General features: G+C 43.7%; 1 pseudogene; it reads right to left on the reverse strand.

Annotated features, from left to right (window-relative positions):
- Positions 1-17,641: 17,641 nt before the first annotated feature.
- Positions 17,642-17,815, reverse strand: LOC130875134 (40S ribosomal protein S29-like; annotated as a pseudogene).
- Positions 17,816-21,326: the final 3,511 nt, after the last annotated feature.

The following is a 21,326-nucleotide window of genomic DNA, read 5'->3' on the forward strand; positions in this document are numbered from 1 at the left end:
CTGGTCTACGAAACAAGTTCCAGGACAGCCAAGGCTACACAGAGAAACCCTGTCTCAAAAAAGTCAGAGAGAGAGAGAGAGAGAGAGAGAGAGAGAGAGAGAAAGAGTGAATCTTTAAAGGATAAAATACTGACTCTGGGTAGTGCTGATGTGATGGATGTTTCTCTTCTTTGTGTTTCTCTCCTTCATATGCTTTCTACAATGGTCACATATTACTCACTTGAACTTTAAAAAGTAGCTTCCACAGTTAAAAGAAATGGAATGCCTGGTCTAGCTCCTTTTCCTAGGTAAGCGGCCTCGCACATTGCCTGGGCTCTGTGGTCAGATGCTAAAGCATGCTTTTAAAACTGCTTTCAGCTTACATCTCCGGGGGTATCAGGCTGTACTAGAGAGCCAGGTGTGGCTCATGGGATAGCATGGGCTTGACTTATGAGAGCTATGGGTTCAGTCTCTAGCACCAAAAAAGTAGGGGGGAAATAGAGTCAAACACTTCTCTCTCTCTCTCCCTCCCCCCCCTCACACACACACACACACAAAATAAACAAAGATGTTACCATTCGCCTTTGGGAGAAAAAAGCACTCTACTGTGCAGTCTCCTTGAGACACCCTCCTTAAGCCCTTGCTGGGGTCCCTGTGCCTTTTCTGCATTCTCAGAATGTTCCAGTGGGACATTGCCACATTGTTCATGTGTCAGTTCCATGCCTGACCCACCACCAGCTGGCCTGTGAATCCTCTAAGCATAAATGTCTGTTTTATTCATTTCTGTGCCTTCAAAACACACTGCTGAGCAACCTGAGGTATTTCTGGGATTCTCAGCTGAACCCTGTCCTTAAAAATGAATTCAAATTGAAAAGTGAAATATTAATCTCTTGAAGTAAGATCAGTGAGTGGATGATGCAGAATCCTGATTGCCTCCTCAGTGCTGTCTGAAGTCAGACATATAAGTGACAGCAGATCATTTGATCCCGTAGTAGCTGCATGAAGCCCAACTCGTGTGTTAGCACATGCTCTCTTACAAGACTCCCTGTCCATCAACAGACGGAGCATTCACTCAAATAAACATTTCTTTTAATAACTTTGTTTGGAAATGACTGCATAAAACTATGAAACAGAATTGAGCATTTCTTGTTTCACTGAAATCGGACCAACATTTACTGGCAAACACTAGGTGCTGTGGTCACTGGCTGGCCAGGTTTCTCTTGTCAGCTCTCTGGTTGTTTCTTATTTACACAGCAAGGAGGCACAGGAGAAGTTGCATGGTACGCTCTTCCAGAATCCTGTAAGACTCTCTAAGCCTGGCAAACCTCTTGAGCCTCAGCTGCCTCTTCTCTTAGTTGTACTGGTCAAGACTAAATAAGATAATGTCATTTTCCTGACGCTGGAGGGATTAATAATTTCTAATCTATGATTAATGTTTACCTTATGCTTATAAGAACAAATTTTCCCACCAATATTTTCTTTTTTTTTCCTGTAAGTCTTACTTTTTCACATCAATCCCTTTGATACTCTAGAGCAGTGATCAACAAATACGTTCTGTAAAAGGTCACATAATAACTATTTCCTGTTTTAAAAACTTTATATAGCCGGGCAGTGGTGGCGCATGCTTTTAATCCCATCACTCGGAAGGCAGAGGCAGGTGGATCTTTGTGAGTTCGAGTCCAGCCAGGTGTATAAAAAACTAGTTTTAGGACAGGCTCCAAAGCTATAGAGAAACCTTGTCTTGCAAAACAAAACAAAAAGCTTCATAGTTTCTGTTGTATGCTGTTGTTTTTCTTTCATTACAATCTTTTTTTGTTTGTTTGTTTGTTTGTTTGTTTTAAAACAGGGTTTCTCTGTAGCTTTGGAGTCTGTCCTGGAACTAGCTCTTGTAGACCAGGCTGACCTCGAACTCACAGAGATCGATCTGTTATGATTTTAGCCAACCAGCATGGCTGGCACTTCCGGGTTCCAGGGCGACGCATGTGCAGATAAGCCCTCAGGCAAAAATACCTAGTCACCTTGGGGACCTTAAAAAACCCTGTGTGACCCAAGTGCAGCATGGTTGCATTACCTACGTATGATGCAGCTTCTTGCGTGCATGCATGAGCTCAGTCATCTGCATCTGCGTATGGCGTAACCACATCATCCCCCTGTGTATGTGCGCTAGGGGACCCTTAAAAGCTGGATGCGCCATTTTAAGCTCTCTTTCTGCACACCGACTTCACCAGACTTTTTACACGTCTCCTCCTCTAATAATCCTAAGTGGGTTCGTTGCGTATTTCACACTTTCTTGTCACTTGTGCCAGGTAATTTCACCGTCTGCCTCTGCCTCCCGTGTGATGGGTTTAAAGGCGTGCACCACCATCACCCGGCTTCATTACAATCTTTTTTTAGACATAAAATAACTCTTAGTATGCGTGCTGTACAAAAGTAGGTTTCCAGGCAGCTTAGACCTATAAGCTCTAGTGGGCTGAACTCACTGTCAAGCAATAGTCCCAGACCAGCAGCATCAGCACGTTTGGGGAACTCATTAATAATTCACATTCCTATAGTTCCTTCCTCCTCCCTGCCTACTGCATCAGAAACTTCAAAGGTGGCCTAGTAGTACGCGCCACAAAAAGCCCTTTCCATGTAACTGAAAGGCAGGTTGTCAAGCTTGCCTGCATATTAGACTCACCAAAAGAGCTTTAACGAATGTCAGTACCCAAACTTCCTTAGATACCAAGTCAGAAACTCTGGGGATGGGACCAAGGCACGGATACTGTTTAAATTACTGTAGGTGATTCGGTTTGCAGCTTCTGTTGAGAATGGCTATATAAACCCAGGGGGCAGTGTTCACATCCACAAAGAAAGATTTAGTGCTAGTAATGGTGCCAAGAGTAGGTAATACTTCGGAGTCTTTGTCTTGATATTTCTTGAAGGGAATCTCACTATAAACAGCTGATAAGAAGACAGCTAACTGGACCTACATATAAAGTGTAATATTAGATATACTTGGCATTTTTAAAATGTATTAATTGAAGGCTGAGAGTTGAGCTCAGTGGCAGCGTGGTGAGACACGCCCATAATACTAGCACCACGGTGTGGGTCAAGGATGGTCTTATTGTTTATTGAAATCATATCGAGTTCCTACTAAACCACAAGCCCTCTGACAAATGTGAGTATCAAAACTGATTGGCACATTGTGGGTATTGGGCATATTTAGCATGCATGAAACCAGGGGTTCAATCCCCAACACCATATAAACCAGGGTTCAGTCCCCAACACCATATAAATCAGGGTTCAGTCCCCAACACCAATAAAACCAGGGTTCAGTCCCCAACACCATATAAACCAGCAATGGTGAGCACTGAGAAGGTGGAAGATGAAAATTTCAAGGTCAGCCCCCCCAGAGAGGGAGCAGATTCAAATTGAGAAACTCTGTCTCTCAAAAAAAAAAAAAAAAAAGTGTATAGGTTCCTAGCTACTTTTGAATAATTTTCATGTAAAAAGAATCCTTCTCATTGCAAAGAAGACAATCTCAGTTCCCTTTCCTAAATGTCCTGAGTCAAATCAAAAGAGGTGCTTTCTAGACCCTGTGCCTCACTGCAGTGGGCTTGGTCCCGCAGTGGGCTTGGTCCGTTATTCTGCTACTCCACAGAGAGTACACTGCTGTGTTGCACTCCTGTTTCAAAAACAGTTTTCCTATAAGTATTATGTGGAGGAACATTTGCATGGTTTTATACTGGTAAGATAATTCTAGAGTGTCACATTTGACAAATGACATCAGCTAGTCTGTTGTAGCCATAAACCAATTTAGAACTCTTATGCATAATTTGGCTTCAGGTCAAGGTGGTGTAATATGAACCCACAGGATACGCAGCACAGAGTGTCCCTAGCAGCTATCCTAAAGATCAGCAAAACTCATTCCTGTAAGAGAAGCTCACCCTGTCAGGTCAGGGCCTGTGGTCATCAGGGTCGGATCTTCTGACTGGAATTGTTTCTTGCCTGGAGGTGCTTACGTGCTGTCTTTTCTGTAGCAGGCTCCCTGGATGCTTCCATCCTCTCTTCTCATCCCCTCTGGCCACCGACCGCGGCTCTGCCTTCTGATGTTCTGCCTTCTTGGTTATAGGGATTCCTGTTTTGTTCAGGAATCAGACAGTCACGTTCTCCAGTGAACTCTGGTTGATTTCTGGTGGTGACACAAATTGTGGTAATTCTACTATTGTAATTATTGTTTAGAATAAGAAAGGAACCACAATTCTGGCCAATGAACCCACAGATGGAATCTGCAGAAAGGCCTTCTGGAACTTCTCTTTGCCATTCAATGAGATGCAGAGAAAGAGCCTTTGTCCCTTTTTTTCTTCTTCTTTTTCCTTTATTCTTTCTTTTTATTGTTGCGGACTGAGTCCAGCATAGCAAGTGTTCTTCCACTGAGTTATATCTCCAGCCACGACATGTAGTTTTGTGAAGATGTACTGCTGGGAGCCAAGGCAGCCATCTTGCAATGGAATATGAACAGTGCTGAAAGCCATCATGACGCAATAGACATACACTATGTTAAGTGGGATTCTTATAGAAACAAAACCAATAGGATATATATGTATATATGCATGCATCATTAAGAAAGAGATTCATTTGGCTAGCACAATTCTGGAGTCCAGGAAGTCTCCCAATCTGCCACCTGCAAGCTACGGAGCTCAGAAAGCTGGTGTTGTCACTTTCAGGTCAAAAGTCTGAAAAGCAGGCTGGGTGCAAGCATTAGGTCTTAGACAGACAGGCTGGGCACTAGGAAATCCAGCGTCCAAGGGACTCTTAGCCATATAGGAGGGTGTGAAGGAGTCCTGTGTCACTGTTTGCATGACTGCTCAAGAAAATGCTTGTTAGCATTGAGGGGTGCATTCTGCTGGGAGTCTGACTTGGTAAACACTCATTCCTTTCTTAGCCCTGCCCCATGATGTAAGTTCTCTCTATCATAGGCCACGACTCACTGGATATGTATTTGTTGTGCTTGTACATAAAGAACTGCTGGAGTTCTTAGCTTTGGAGTCCCACCCATGCCAGACACTGGCACAATGGACTGGTCACACCATGCAGGTTCTGGCATTTTTAAAAAACCTGTTTATGCTTGTCAGTCTTTACATTGCTGCTGCCATGGCCCCAGTCTGAGCCGCCTGAGGCTTCCCTACACATGCAGTGATCTGCATGTCATAGGGGGCATGCATGAGATGTGCATCCAATGCATGCACAGCTGAACTCTGTTTACAGAGAAAAGGCCAAAGAGGAGTTGGGGAACTCGACCTGAGCACCAGCTAGCCTGTCTTCACACATCTAGTTCAAACTCAGCGTGAAATGTTCTGGAGCTCATGTCGAAGAGCACGGTACAGCCTTTGTTTTCCCTTGCCTGCTCACCATAGACATTTCTGAACTAAGCGACTGGATCCTATAGACAATGTATAAGCCCTAAGAATTTCATCATTGCAGTGTGTGTGTGTGTGTGCATGTCTGTGTGTATACGTACATATATGTACATGCTATAAGTGTGCACACGTGCCTATAAGTGTGCACACATGAGAGAGGTGACCAATTATACCTGTTCTACAGGAACAAGTTTATAGGGAAACTTGAAAGGGATGGACCAAATCCGAACAGAGCACTGCTTTAAAAAGTGCCTTCCCGGGAAATGCCTCAACCGGTATCTGGTAGCTAGCAAAAGAGATTGACTGAATTTACCTCCTAGATACCCTCTAGATATCCACCCCGACTCCCCCAAAAGGCAGATTTGTGGGACTGGAGGTGTGGACACGGGAGAGCATGGCCTCTTGCTTTCATATGGAAACATGATTATCAACCTCGGAGAAGGGAGGCTGCTTCATGCTAGGACCAAATGTTCCAGGAATCACTGGAAGCGAAGGAATGACCTCAAGCAAGAGAACAGTGTGTCACTTGAGACCTGGATTCTGAAGCAGACTCTGAGTTTGAAATTGAACCCTTGTACACAGCACATCCTCAGGAGTTCAATTAAAGAGAAGAACTTGCCAGAACAAAGCAAATACGCATTATTAAATACGCTTCTTGTAGTCCTTGGTCATCGAGGTAAAGATGCAAAAACTGCTGGCTGAATAACTGGTACCAACATTGGTATGAATCCCACTGTAGCAACACTGTTGGACTTCTTGTAAAATAATGGCTTGCTTTATGTCTGTCTTTCCATCACACTTTAAATATATCAAGAGCTGGTGCATGTTTTGAGTCATCTTTGACTCAATGTGGCCTCCCAGTAGCAGGCACTCAGTAAATGTTTTGAAATGCAACTAAATCAGTAATTGATGGTGAAAAGGTCAAGACTCCATCAGTTGATAGATACATACAGAGCCTAGAAGAAATCAGGCAGATACTGTAAATAAGCATGTTTTGCTTATATAATAGAAGAAGACTGAGATCTGGAGTCAGTTTTGAATCCCAGCTTTTCTATCCACTGATGTTCTAGTGGCAGGTGCTCCCTTCCTGAGCCTCAGTTTCCTCCTTGAGAAAATGTGGATATCAAATTTCTCAGTGGCATGTTGGAAATTAAGGGAGGTACTGTTGGCGAGTGGTCAATAGAATTAACCAGACTAGCTTTAATATAAAATATTTAGTTTTAATAAAGGGAAGAAAAAGGGAACTTACAAAGCCAGAGTTCCAGTGAGCGCAGGAAAAACAAAGAGGAAGCCGGAAGCACACCCGCAAGATTTATAAGTAAATCTTAGCTTAAGGGTGTTGTGGGAGCTGCAGGCCTCTTCCCACAGCCCGGCTAGGCCGCCTGGCTAGCTTATATACCGAAATAACAACACACAAACTGTATTCTTTTACACACTGCCTGGCCCATTATATCTAGCCTCTTCTAGGCTAATTCTCATGTATTAATTTAGCCCATTTCTAATAATCTGCGTAGCACCACTAGGTGCACTTACCGGGAAAGATTCAGAATGTCTGACCTGGCGGCTGGCTGCATCGCGTCTGGCTCTAAGAGGAGCTGCCCTGCATCTGAGCTCACTTCCTCTTCCTCTCAGCATTCTGTTCTGTTTACTCCACCTACCTAAAGGCTGGGCAATCAAATGGGCCAAGGCAGTTTCTTTATTAGCCAGTGACCTTCCTCCATCATAAGGGGAACACGCCTCACAAACAAGGTGATTGGTTGAGCTTCCTTTTCAAGGTACTGTCATGGGTTCAATTGTGGTTCCTTCCAAATTCGTATGTTGAAGTTCAAGTCCTCAGTACCTCACAGAGTGACCATTGGAAACAAGGATATTATAGATGTAATTAGTTAAAATCAGCTCAGGTGTACCCATCCGACTAGTATAGGCTGGTGTCTTGGTTGATATGGAAAATTTAGAAGACAGACCTGCACACATTGAAAATACAATGGGAGATTAAGGCAAGCATCAGAGTGATGTTTCGGTAAGCTGAGAACCCACCAGATGTTAGGGAAGTGTAGTGGGACAGATACCACATCATAGCTCTCAGAAGGAGCCGCCCCGTGAGCCCTTTATCCAGCCTCCAGAGCTGTGAGGTAATGGGTTTCCGGTGTTTAAGCAACTCTTTTTGTGGTGTTTTGTTAAGACGGTCCTAGTAAACTCCTGCACATGGAATAAATCGCATAGCCAGGACAGTGCCTGCTGGAATGGGTGTCCAGATTTTGTATTGATTATTTGATGTATGTGTTATACTTTCCTGGGAGGTTATGTTTAAGTAGGACTTTGGCGGAAGGTACACATCTGACGGTTATGGGGGGCCACTGACCCAGCAGTAATGAGCAGCATCATGGCTGATGCCAGGAAGCGCGATTGCTGGCTGCTATGAGTTAGAATAAAATGTGAAGAAATGACAGCAGGCGGTGGAATGATAGGGGTTGTACGTGCAATGCCCTTCTCTAGAGAACCACGTTGTCAGGAACTTATTCAGAATTTCTCCTTTTTCTTCAGCGTTTTTCTTTTTTCTTTTTCCTTATACAATGAAAACAGTAATTTTTTTTTTTCTTTTTAAAACTGAAAGCACTGGGCTGGAGAGATGGCTCAGTGGTTAAGAGCATTGCCTGCTCTTTCAAAGGTCCTGAGTTCAATTCCCATCAACCACATGGTGGCTCACAACCATCTGTAATGAGATCTGGTGCCCTCTTCTGGCCTACATACAGACAGAATATTGTATACATAATAAATAAATATTTAAAAAATAAATAATAAATAAAACTGAAAGTGCTAATAAATGGAGAACGCCTTTGACTTCATCTCCTTTCTGGTTATGATGAAGTAACTGAAACGGGTGACAGGGAAGAGTTTGTTTCATTCATGACTCAGGTTGGAGAACATACCATCAGCTTCTCTCGGGGTTCAGTTTGGGCCTCGTGGCAAACAGTATCACAGTGGCAGGAGTGAGTGTGGAAGAGGCCACTGCTGAGACACAAGGTAGCATGCTGGAAAGGCCCGGCTTGCTCCGGTTTCTCTGTGTAGCTTTGGAGCCTGTCCTAGAACTTGCTTTGTAGACCAGGCTGGCCTCAAACTCACAGAGATCCGCCTGCCTCTGCCTCTCAGGTGCTGAGATTAAAGGCGTGCGCCACCATCGCCTGACCCGGCTTGTTCATTTTATAGCAACTCACTCTTATAAGATTCAACCAGGGTCCCACTATAACTATACTAATTTCCTTCATGAGCTGTACCTCTGGTGTCTTAATTACCTTGCTTGTTTAAGTTCTGCCTCTTAAATGATCTTGCTATGTCTCACACATCACAACAGAATGCTCAAGCTTCTAAAATCATGAGACTGTGGTGGACAAAACTAAGCCATATCTGCACAGTAACTGTCTCCACCATATGTCTTTAAAGCTAAGAGAAAACCAGCTAGCCCAAGCTGAAATCCAATACATCACAGATGTCTTCAAATACTTACTCTTAACTACTTAGAATAAAACCACTGTGGCTTTAGTAGGAAAAGTACAGTAAATTCTTCCTTTATTTCCCAATTTTTAAAAAGGCCATTTCTTCCTGTGTCCAAGTTTAAAAACAGTGGGCTACTCATAGACACCCGTTCACCCATCAGAGGATTCTGAGAGGGCCTTTTAACTCCAGCTGATGTTGCAAGCTGGGATGCTGTGGTCTCCCTTGAGGATGTCTCAAGCTAGCGAGAGATGAACAGAGAAGCCAGTAGTCACCACAGAAAGAGAAAAGAGCACCTCAAGATTCAGGAACATGGAGGGATGACGCTGGGGAGAAACAGCACTGATGGAGGAGGGCAGAGGGACTTCATGGGGCTGCAGACAGGTCCCATTTCAAGGGATGAGGAGGAGCTGGTCCCTGAGATGCAGAACACAAATGGGGAGTGCTTGGCCTAGCATAAGGAAGAGGTTCCTCGCCTGACTGAGAGTGGAAGGGAGAGCGAGGTCTGGAACTCCACAGTGCAAGAAAAAGAGTTCAAGCCTTCAAAGGCCTGGAAATGTCCAGGAATGAGGCTGTAGATACTGGCTGGGAGGCGAGGGTAAAATCTCCTATCCTGCTATTCTTGTGTTGGGTGGTGTGTGTGTGTGTGTGTGTGTGTGTGTGTGTGTACATATTTACAAGTGTGTGTGATACAGGTGTGTGATTTTGTGCCGAGGCCCAAGGCCACTCTCCCACCTGGTTCTTTTAAGGCAGGGCGCCCTGCTAGGCAGCTTGTCCAGGGAATCCTATCTCAGCATCTGCCTTGGAATTGCCACACCCACCCGGCATTTACCTGGGTTCTGGAGATCCTATCCAAACTCCAATGCCCTTGTTTGTGAGGTGAGTGCTTTAACTACTGAGAAACCTCCCCAGAACCGAGACCATGAAAACTCTGATTGGTCAGGCTAAGTAGTCTTTATTTTATTCCCTTTGGCAGTAAATGAGATTTTTATTGTGAGAAAGTATACATAACAAAATTTACCATCTTAGTAATTTTTTACTATGTAATTCAGAGACATTAAGTACATCTATCACCTTACACAACTGTCACCAATCACTACCTGTTTCCAGAACTTTCTTACCACTTCAGATGCTGTGGTGATTAAACATTCTACCCAGTAACCCCACCTCCTCTTAAGGCCTTGGAAACCATAATTCTGCCTGCTGTCTCTACAAATGTATCTAGTATTCCAGGTGCCTTATAGGAATGGAATCATTCAGTGTGTGTCCTTTATCTTCTAGCATAAAGGTTTTGCGGTTCATCCATTGGTAGCATGCTTAAGGATGCTACTCTTTTTGTAAAGACACAAGATTCTGCTGTGGATATGCCACACTGCTGATGCATTCACCTGCTGGTGGCCCTTGGGGCAGCTTTTGCCTTCTGGCTCCTGCGAATAATGCAGCTATGATCGATGGTCTGTAGCTACCTGTTTGAGTGGTTCTAACTTCTCCAGTGGATGGGAGAGACCATACAGTAATTCTATATTTCATGTCATGTGGAACAACTGTTTCTCCATAGCAACTGTTCTGTTTACGTTCCTATAAGCAATGCACAGGCTTTCAAATCTTCCATGTCTTTGACAATATTTCTTCTTACTTTCTGTTGTGGGGTGGTCATTAATAATAGCTGTCCTAATAAGGATAAAGGCATCCTACTGTGGGTTTTTTTTTAAGATTTAATGGGGGGGGGGGGGTTGATCATGCATGTAACAATGTATGCATGAAAGACAGAGGACAGCTTGTCAGTTTTAACGTCTCCCATGTGGAGGCAAACATTTTATCTGCTGAACTGTCTCTTTGACTCATCACTGCTCCAGATTGCATTTTTCTAATGGTTAGTTGATGTTAAACAATTTTTCATGTGTTAACAATCTCTTGTATGCCTCTTTTGGAGAAATGTCTATTTAGTTCCTTTGCCCTGTTTTAAGTTGGGTTGGTTTTTGTTTGTTTGTTGTTTGTGATATAACTGTTCTTTATATTTTCTGGATATTAATTGCTTACCAGATTCATGATTAGAAAATATTTTCTTCCATTTCTTTGGTCATCTTTACATTTTGGCTGACAATATCTTTTGCTGAACAAAAGGTCCGTAAATAATAAGAAGAAGATAAGTGCTATTTTCCAGTCAGTGTGCAGAGAGTGAATCTGACTGAGTATGGCAATGCCAAAAGCAGGGAGACAGCCTGGGTCATCTAAGTTCTAGGCACGAGATACTGGCATATGAGATATGAAAGAGGAGTTGGGGAGGAGACGGTTCCTTCAGCAAAGTTTGCCACATAAGTATTTAGACCAGAGTTTGAAATTTGAATTCCTCAAATCCATGTAAATTTGGGGAGAGAGAGGGTAAGGCATAGGGAAGCTGATTAGCTACACTTGCTGTATTGGCGAGCTCTGGGTTAAGCTGTGAGACCGTCTCCAGAAAAGAGATGGAGAGCAGTCAAGGAAGATACCTGACGTTAACCTCTGACCTCAGCATACACGTTTTTGTACATACATACATGCACACACACTCATACACACACACGTAAACACATATGCATACATGCAAACACACAACACAAATATACATGCAGGAGAGAGAGAGAGAATGAGAGAACAAAAAGGAAGAATTCTGTTGTATGACTTTTCCTTGTGATGCCTGAACACCTCATGTATGCAGTGATGACAGGCCGAAGAAACTATCCCAGTGAAATCTAGGATAGTGAACCAATGTATTTATGGGTTTACTAAATAATGGGTAAAAGTTCGTAGAAGCATAGATGACTGAAAGGTAGCCGCATCACTGAAGAGAGCTTCCTGAACCTTGTAGGTTTCTTGTTCTTCTGGGCTTTCTAAGCTTTGTTTACTTCCCAGGTCTCTTGGAGGAAATGTTTCAGAACAAACAAGGACTTACTTAGAAGGTCAAAGTAAACAGGAATTGGGTGTTGAAGGAAGGCCAGGAAAGTAGGTAGACAAAGACCAGAGAGGGTGCTCTAAAACTATTTATCTAAATAGTCAGCAAGAGCTAGCCACACCCCTCCTGAGGGAATGGAGTTAAGCTGGGGAGTGGAAGGAGGGGGAAGAGGCAGGGCCATTTGAGCAGAGGAAGTTCTAGTGGGTAGGATGAGTGTGTGCAGGGCGAAGGGATGATGGTCCTGGTCTTGGACAGTCCAGTAAATCATCACCTTAGTTTACTGTCAACAAACTAAATAAAGGTCATCTTTGACACAGACTGGGCTGGATGTTAGGAAAGCTTTAGGGCAGTAAATAAACATGAAACCCACACTCAAATCTGTATCGCCTTTGCTAGAACTAGTACTGATCTCATTAGCTTCCATGCTCTAGGCTGTCACATAGGGATAACAAGAGCCTGGGGATGGTCTGAGGGTCAAATGGAAAATGTTTTGTGTGTTCACAGTCAGCCTTAACACCAAAGAATGTTTTTGTGATTTTGTAATAGGGTGACCCAAACTTCAGGAAGGCATAACTCTACCCCCTTCTTTCCTAAAACGCGACAATTTTGTGATGTGCCTGCCTTCAACAGAGTTCTAGACAGTGGAGGCTGCAGTTGTGAATGCATGTGTCCCATGAACTCACTGACCTGTTTTGAGTTAATATCTGATATTGTACATTAGAGCCAGGCGGTGGTGGTGCATGTCTTTAATCCCAGCACACGGAAGGCAGAGGCAGGTGGACCTTTGTGAGTTTGAGGTCAGCCTGGTTTACAAGAGCTAGTTCCAGGACAGCTAGGACTGTAACACAGAGAAATCCTGTCTCAAAACACACACACACACACACACACACACACACACACACACACACACACACAAAGCCTCATCTGTTGAGAGCACTGGCAGCTATTGCAGAGGACTCAGATTTAGTTCCCAGCACCCACATGGGGGGGGGATGGTTGGCAACCTTCTGGAACTCCTGTTCCTGGGTATCCATCCAGTGGCATCTTCTGCTGTCCACAGGCATTATATACATGCAATGCCTATAGATACATGCAGGTAAAAACATCCATACATGTCCAACAAAAATCTATTTTAAAAAATGAGATTTCATGCAAAATCCTGCTTTTTTTTGGTCTCTCTTGATAAAACACATGGGATGCACTCTGCAAAAGCCAGCTAAGGTGGCTACCTCCTTCAAATGGGCACATCCCGATATACCTCGGTACACCCCAATATACCTCCGTGCTTGTCCAGCCTGTCCTATCACTAAAATTACTTCCCCGTAAGGGCACACTTACACCATACACATTCTGCACCATTTAATATGCAAATAATCAGCTAAGGAGTCTTTATGAAGCATCCTAAACACTTATAATGGTCATCATTGTCTCCTAATTAAAAAACAGAGATGCCCCTATCACACTGGAGGTACTTACGACCAGTTGTGTGGTACATGGCGCCCAGCTTCATATCTTCTAGCCACTTGGGGTCACTGAATTTCCGAAATACAGTTGTCTCAATCAAGATGTATTGGAAGTGTGAACTACACACCGGATGTCACATTCGGGTCAATGATAAGCAATTTTATTGCTAACCTTTTTATATTAACTCCATGTTAAAGTGATGATATTTTGATATGGTGGGAGAAATATAATCTCTTATGAAAATAGTTTCCACTCTTTCTTTGTCATCGCCAATGTAGGTGTTAGAAACTTTAAATCACACACAGTAGTTTCCCTTACATGTCTTATTGGGTAGCACATGTCTTGACTGAATGTGGGCTTGGCAGAGGCTTACCCAATTCCCATGTGTTGGGAGTGAAACATGCATTCTGATGAAAACGCAGCCTATGTCTGAAGAGGGGACATGTGACCCAGCTGGCATCTGTCACTTGGCAGGACTGGAGCTGAAGTGGCCTGTCTGCTCTTTCCTTCTGTTCGAGTCCATTTCTTCTGGCATAGCTGAAAAGGTGAAGGTGGTGATGATGGTGGTGGTGAGGATGGAAAGGCGGTGGGAGACTGCACAGTTGAGGAGTCAAGACTGCTGAGAAGTTGTGTTTTTGGGCCCTCTGAAAGGCCATGTGGTGTAGGAGGTCCTTCTGTCCACGTGCTGCTTTCATTGGTTAATGAATAAAGAAACTGCCTTGGCCTAGTTGATAGGGCAGAACTTAGGTAGGCGGGGAAGACAGAACTGAATGCTGGGAGGAAGAAAGGCGGAGTCAGGGAGATGCAATGGAGCCGCCACCAGAGTCAGACATGCTGAATCTTTCCCGGTAAGCCACTGCCACGTGGCGATATACAGATTAATATAAATGGATTAAATTAATGTAAGAGTTAGCCAATAAGAAGTTAGAGCTAATGAGCCAAGCAGTGATTTAATTAATACAGTTTCTGTGTGATTATTTCAGGTGTAAGCTAGCTGGGTGGCCGGGATGAATAAGCAGCTCTCTCTTTACAACAGCCATATCATGAAGGGATTTTTCTTAAGGGAAATGCTTGGGGGAGAAAAGACAAAAGAAGACCCCCGGGGGGCTGGGCCAGCAAGTCTGAGACACAGGCAGAAGAGAGGAAGAGAAGGAGAGGTAGAAGGATCCTCCATCCTCATAGTCTAAGAAAAGCTCTACAAAGGGCCCAAAGTGGGGAAAGTCTGTGCCTGTCTTAGTTACTGTTCTGTTGCTGTGTAAGAATCACCATGACCAAGGCAGTTTATAGAAGAAAGCATTTAATTGGGGACTTGCTTATAGTTTTAGAGGGTAAGTCCACTAGCATCATTGTGGGGAACATGGCAACAGGCAGGCAGGAATTGGACTGGAGCAGTAGTTGAGACTTTTATTCTGATCTGCAGGCAGTAGTCAGAGGGGGTGGGGAGGGGGCAGGATTGGGGCTGGTGTATGTAGGGTATCCAAGCCCACTTCTGGGTTTAAAAACTCACCCAAACCCACCAATCCCTGAACCTCCAAACCTACCAATCCCTGAGCCTCTGAACTTACCAATCCCCCATCTTGGAACCCCACAAATCCCTAGGCTTACCTTGAAATTTTACCAATCCCCTATGGAAATCTCAGTCCTGAAAAACTCCGCCCCCGAGAAACCCTCTACAAAAGGCTGCCTCCTATTCAGTTCTTGCTGCTTCTCACTCCAGCAGAGGCAGCCACCCTCCCATGTTCTTCCCAGAAAATTCTCTTGCTCTTGCGTGAGGATTGTTGTGCATGCAGTGTGGTTTTCTGGTATACCTTGGCTCCTGACTGCCGGGATACCTTCCCCTTCAGAACTATAACATCTCCATTGGGGAAGCCTTTCCCTCAGAGCTGTTAACACTTACAGTGTGGGCTTTGGAAACTGCCAAGCCCACTCTCAGTGGCACACCTCCTCCAACAACCCACATGTAATCAACCCTTCCTAGACAGTCTACCAACTGGGAATTAAGCATTCAAATATATGTGCCTGTGGGGCCGGTCTCATTCAAACCACTGTGTCGCACAGGGGTGGGTTTCAGTAGCCCAGTTGCACTTAGTTGGGCACTGGAAACAATGGCTGGGAACTGAGTTTTGCCCAGGAAGAGCAGTGTGTTTCAGAATGCAGACATGAGGTCCTGGGCCATTGCTTGTCCCTAGCGGAGGTCTTCAGGAATACCACAGAAGCCAGCCCTGATGACACACAGGCTAATAAGGCAATTTAGAAGAAACATGGCCGGTATATTACTGGCAAGAGATCAGAGACCTAAAATAAGCACTCTCTTCTCTCATATACTTAAAGGAAAAGCGCAACTGTGGTATATAATTAACTATAGTGTAAATTGAAGTGCTGGGTTAGCTTCCAGTGAGTCTAATAGGGGTTTGAAATGAAATTCTTAAAGGTCACTTCCATTTCCATACCTGTTATCCCTTCTTTGTTTCCAGGGAAAGACTATCAAGTGTGCCCTTCTCACAGAAACATGTCCTGTGCCCACAAAAGTGAAATGCTTGCTTTGTAAAAGAAGCTATGGAAACCAAAGAAACAGACACACAGAAAAATGGTATATCATGTCACTCGGGCTGGCCTCAAACTTTCTGTGTAGCTGAGGCTAGCCTCATGATCCTCCTGCCTCAGCCTCCCAATGGCTACAATGACAGTCATATGCAACTATACTTGGCTCAAGATAATATTTCAGTTTTAATTTATTATTATTTGTGCGTTAGAGAGAGAGAGAGGTGTGTGTAAGTCAGAGAACAACTAGCTAGAGCCAGTTTTTTTCCTTCCAACTTTACCTGGTTTCCAAGTATTAAACTAATCATAAGCTTTGCTTTTGTGGCTAACACTGACCCAAGATTGTGTGTGTGTGTGTGTGTGTGTGTTTGCTTATTTTTCCCTTTTACTGAAAATAGAACAATATGTCCTGATTACAGTTCCCCTCCCAGATCCTCCCCATCTCCCCCCATCATCCAGATTCACTCCCTTTCTGTCTCTCGTTAGAAAACAATGGACTTCTAAGAGATAACACCAAAACATGACAAAATAAAATATAATAAGCTAAGATCAAAAAAAAAAAAACACACTAAAACTGGACAAGGAAAACCAACAGCATGAAAAGTGCCCAAGAGAAAGCACAAGAGTCAAGGGAGGCACTCATTCACACACTCGGGAGTCCCATAAACATGCTAACGAATGCTATAATACATATGCAGAGGGCCTGGTGCAGACCCCTGCGGACGTGCAGACCGTGTGTTTGCTGCTTCTGTCTCTGTGCACAGTTAGGAGCCTTGTTCAATTGCTTTAGAGGGCCCTTTTCAGGTCTATGGCCACAGCATCCTGGACAAACCAAATCTCCTCTGATAATATCTATTTTTAAAAAGCAGTCACTCCAAATCTTACAGTATAGAAGTAGCCAATATTAGTATTTTGGTTTTTTTCCAAGCACATGGATATAATTTCATTGAGTTTATTAGGTTTTTAAAGATTTATTTATCTGGGGCTGGAGAGATGGCTCAGAGGTTAAGAGTACTGACTGCTCTTCAGGAGGTCCTGAGTTCAATTCCCAGCAACCACATGGTGGCTCACAACCATCTGTAATGAAATCTGGTGTCCTCTGCTGGCCTGCAGGCATACATGCAGACGTACTGTACACATAATAAATAAAAATAAATCTTTAAAAGAAAAAAAGATTTATTTATCTTTATTTTATGTATGTGAGTGCTTTGCCTTCGTGTATGTATGTGCACCACATACATGGATGCCTTGTTGGAGCCCAGTAGAGGGCTTTGGATCTCCCAGAACTGAAGTTGCTAGTGGTTCTGAGCCACGACATGCATGCTAGGAACCAGATTCAGGTCCACTGAGAAAGCAGCAAATGCTCTTAGCTACTGAGTTATTGCTCCAGACCAAATTAAATTTATTTTTGTTATACTTGTCATTCCAGGAAATGTACAGTTTTCGCAGTGTTTATAGTATAGTCACGAACACTCCTTATCATCGCCAAGCCCTTAAACAAATGCGTCCTAGTGAAGGTCTTTGGTCGTTTCCTTATGGGAAGTTCCTACAAAATGAATAACTGTTAAAAGTAAGGCCATAACTCTTCCATTGCTTTTAATCATATATCCATCCATTACTTTGTCACCAAGAGAAGAAAGTAACTGGACTTCTAAGTATCAACTCCACAGACAATAATTTTAAAAAATCATTCACAAATAGAGAGAAAATAATATTTGGTGTATTTTAATTACTACCAACATTGAACTTTTTTTTTGAAGGTCTTCACTTTTTTTATTCTTATGAACAAAGACTGGCATTGATCTTTTCCACTGGGTAGAGTCTTGAAGGTCGCTTAGTCCAACCTAATGAAGCCGACGTCCTTCGGGTACTGCTGGAAACACTGGGCAGCACATGTTCAGCCCGTATTTCCGAATCAGACCGTGGCGGTTTGAGCAGACGCGGCAGGAGTGGGATCCCTGGCCAAACTTCCGCGGGTGACTCCAGTACAGCTGCTGGTGACCCATGCTGCCTCACTGATGGCCGAGGAGCCAAAAGGAGGGAGCCAGCGCACGCATGCGCTCTTCAAACTCGCAACATTGAACTTTTTCACTTATATTCTTAATAATCTATTTCCTTCATTTTGAGTTATTTCTTCATATCTTGGATCAATTTTCTGTTGAAAAGTATCTTTTTCATTTAAAGTACACTTTACATATTAAGAAAACTAACATTTATTTATCAGATGGATTGCAAATATTACTCAAGTGTGTCATTTATTATTTCATTTATGATGTTTTGAGATATTTAACTATTTCAGACATTCAAATCTAGAAGTCTTCTTGTTTCGTTCATGGTCTCTTCTTAGGAAATGCTGGCCTGGTTTTACATCATGGAAAGATTTCTCCTGTTTTGATCTTCTACTAAAATGACAACAGAAGTGCTTTACTTTTCACGTTTAAATATGTCATCATCCAACTGGAATTTAATTTTATGTTTTGCTAAAAGTAAGCATTAATTTTTTTTATTTTATTTATTTCACTTATGGCCAGCTTGTTCCAACAATTGTCGCCATGTGACCTAGTCTTTCCCTCTCCACCTTTGTCACAGGTAGCCTGCTGTTCGTTCCTAGTTTGGTTGCATCAGATAATGGAGCTGACTCAGTTTTGCTACGTGCAGACGCGCATTCGCATTTCCGCTTTACCGAGTACTGCAGGTCTCAGTCTCTGTGGGCTGTCACGTGGTGTTGCAAAATGAATTTTTACAGCCAGTAAAGCTTACACGTAAGCTCACGAATGGTGTTTTTTTAATTTATTTCATAAATTGGGATGATTTTGATATTTCATTTGCAGTAGTATGCGGTGTTACGGGGTGTGGGAGTGTGGTGAGGGGCAGATTAACGCTGACTGCAAGCACCCACGTCAGTGCTGGGCTGGATCTTCCCAGCTTCCTTTGCGTTGGTTCTTGTGAGGCTTGGCCATTCTGAGATTTCTGATCTTGCCTTTCCAGAAAGTTTCTGTTTCCCATTATGCTTCAGAAAGTAATTACAGTAATTCTTCTGGATCCCTCTGACTCAAGCAATGATGATTAAGCTGCTTTTTTTTTTTTTTTTTTTTTTTTTTTTTTTTTTTTTGGTTTTTCGAGACAGGGTTTCTCTGTGGCTTTGGAGCCTGTCCTGGAACTAGCTCTGTAGACCAGGCTGGTCTCGAACTCACAGAGATCCGCCTGCCTGTGCCTCCCGAGTGCTGGGATTAAAGGCGTGCGCCACCATAAGCTGCTATTTCTTACATTTAAAAAATAAATAAACCTACTTGAACACCATACATTTCCGATGAGATTGGTTCATCAAATGAGGGGGTATGCCTGGCAATCCAACGGGATGTCTAAGGGAGGCGGGCAGTCCTGGCAGTGGGGACGTCCTCGCTGAGCTACTGAGAGTGACCCCAGTTGAGCTGGGCTAGACACTCTCTTTCCACATTCTGTTGTGACCGCAGTCCTAGCACTAATGGAGGCTGCACTTTGGCACTCTGGGTTTTGTAGCTGGTGGATTCTCAAGGAATTGGTAAATTCCTCTTCCTACCTCCCTGACTACTGTAGCTCTAATCTCTCCAGCCTTTAAGCCACTGTCCAGTGAGTACCCACTGCACACCTATCTCCCACAGTGGATGTCCACTGCACACCCCTTCTTTATCTCAGTGAGTATCCACTGCACACCCCTCTCTCCTGCAGTGAGTGTCCACTGCACACCCCTCTCTCCTGCAGTGAGTATTCACTGCACCCCTCTCTCCCGCAGTGAGTGTCCACTGCACACCCCTCTCTCCCGCAGTAAGTGTCCACTGCACACCCCTCCCTGCAGTGAGTGTCCACTGCACACCCCTCTCTCCCACAGTAAGTATCCACTGAACACCCCTCCCCACAGTGAGTATCCACTGCACACTCTTCTCCTACACAGTGAGTGTCCACTGCGCACTCCTCTCTTACACAGTGAGTGTCCACTGCACACACCTCTCCTACACAGTGAGTGTCCACTGCACACTCCTCTCTTACACAGTGAGCGTCCACTGCACACTCCTCTCTTACACAGTGAGTGTCCACTGCGCACTCCTCTCCTATACAGTGAGTGTCCACTGCACACTCCTCTCCTATACAGTGAGTGTCCACTGCACATTCCTCTCTTACACAGTGAATGTCCACTGCACACTCCTCTCTTACACAGTGAGTGTCCACTGCACACTCCTCTTCCACAGCGAGTGTCCACTGCACACCCCTTTCTTCTGCTTCTCAGATCTTTTGTTTGCAAGTACTGAATTTAGGGCTCCCATTCTTTTCTTTAAAGTGAGCCCTGCTTCATCAAAAAGTGTCTAACAAGTATTCTTTAATATAGCAGCACCTGAGTTGAGTGTCTAAGAGAACTTTCCAGAATTGCCCCTATTGTTTTAATTCCTTTGAAAGTAGATTTTCAAAGCAGCATGGGGGAATTAGGCTTTTGTGCGCCAACTACCTTCATGAGGAAGAAATTGCTTCATGATGTTTAATTATTTTTCTTATTTAAAAACTGAGAAGAAATAATTTTAAAATAATAGTTCCTTGGTAAAATATTGCGGCTGCGCCTTTAATTCCCAGCATGCAGGAAGCAGCAGCAGGGAGACTACTGTGAGTTCGAGACTGCCCTGGTCTATATAGCCAGTTCCAGGTCAGCTGGGGATGCATAATAGGATCCTGACTCAAATAACAACAAAAATAATAGTAATGATAATAATAATTAATGCAATATTACCTTATTGATTGTGCCAAAATAACCATGGGGAGAAATGAAAAAAAGCAGTTTATTAGTAAAAATGCCAGGACATTGTCAAGAGCTGAAAATATTATTCAGCATAGCTCTTGAGTCCTCTCAGAATATTGTATGTCCATCGGTCCTTCCTCCCTCTCTCCCTCCCTCCGCTCTTTCCTTCCTGTTCTTCATTTCCTCCATTTTTTAAGGTTCCTGTATTCGTCCTCCTATACTATTTTGTCATTTGCTGCTGTTCACTTGTTTGACTCAGGGGTTCACATGGCAGAGGCTGGTTCTGAACTCTGTGAAGCCGAGGGTGATTTTGACTTCCTGATCATCCCGCCTCCAACCAACTCCCAAGTGCTGGGCTTACAGTCCTGTGCCTGTTTCACACGTTCTTTGTTCTCTGCCTTCCCTTTTATGGTCACTTTATTCAAGGGTACCCAGTGGGTATGAGAAAGAAACTGATTCAGTTATCACGTGGGAACCCCGCCACTCAGCTCAGTGCAAACACTTGTGTAGGAAATTTCAAAGGAAACCCAGTGCTGGCTGCCACAATGGCTACTGTAAAACTACAAGCAGGCTTCAAAGGTGGAACAGATGAAAAGGCCCAATATGATTTGTCATTAGGTAAATGAGAAAAGCCACAATAAGTGACATTTCACATCCACCAGAAGTGGGAGTTTAAAAAGCAAAGAATAAAAGCCTCTGTTAAGACACACAGATGTTGAAAACGTGTTGGCCAGAACATACTAGAATTAGTAGC

Source organism: Chionomys nivalis, chromosome 5 (genome assembly GCF_950005125.1).
Source record: "Chionomys nivalis chromosome 5, mChiNiv1.1, whole genome shotgun sequence".
NCBI lineage: Eukaryota > Metazoa > Chordata > Mammalia > Rodentia > Cricetidae > Chionomys > Chionomys nivalis.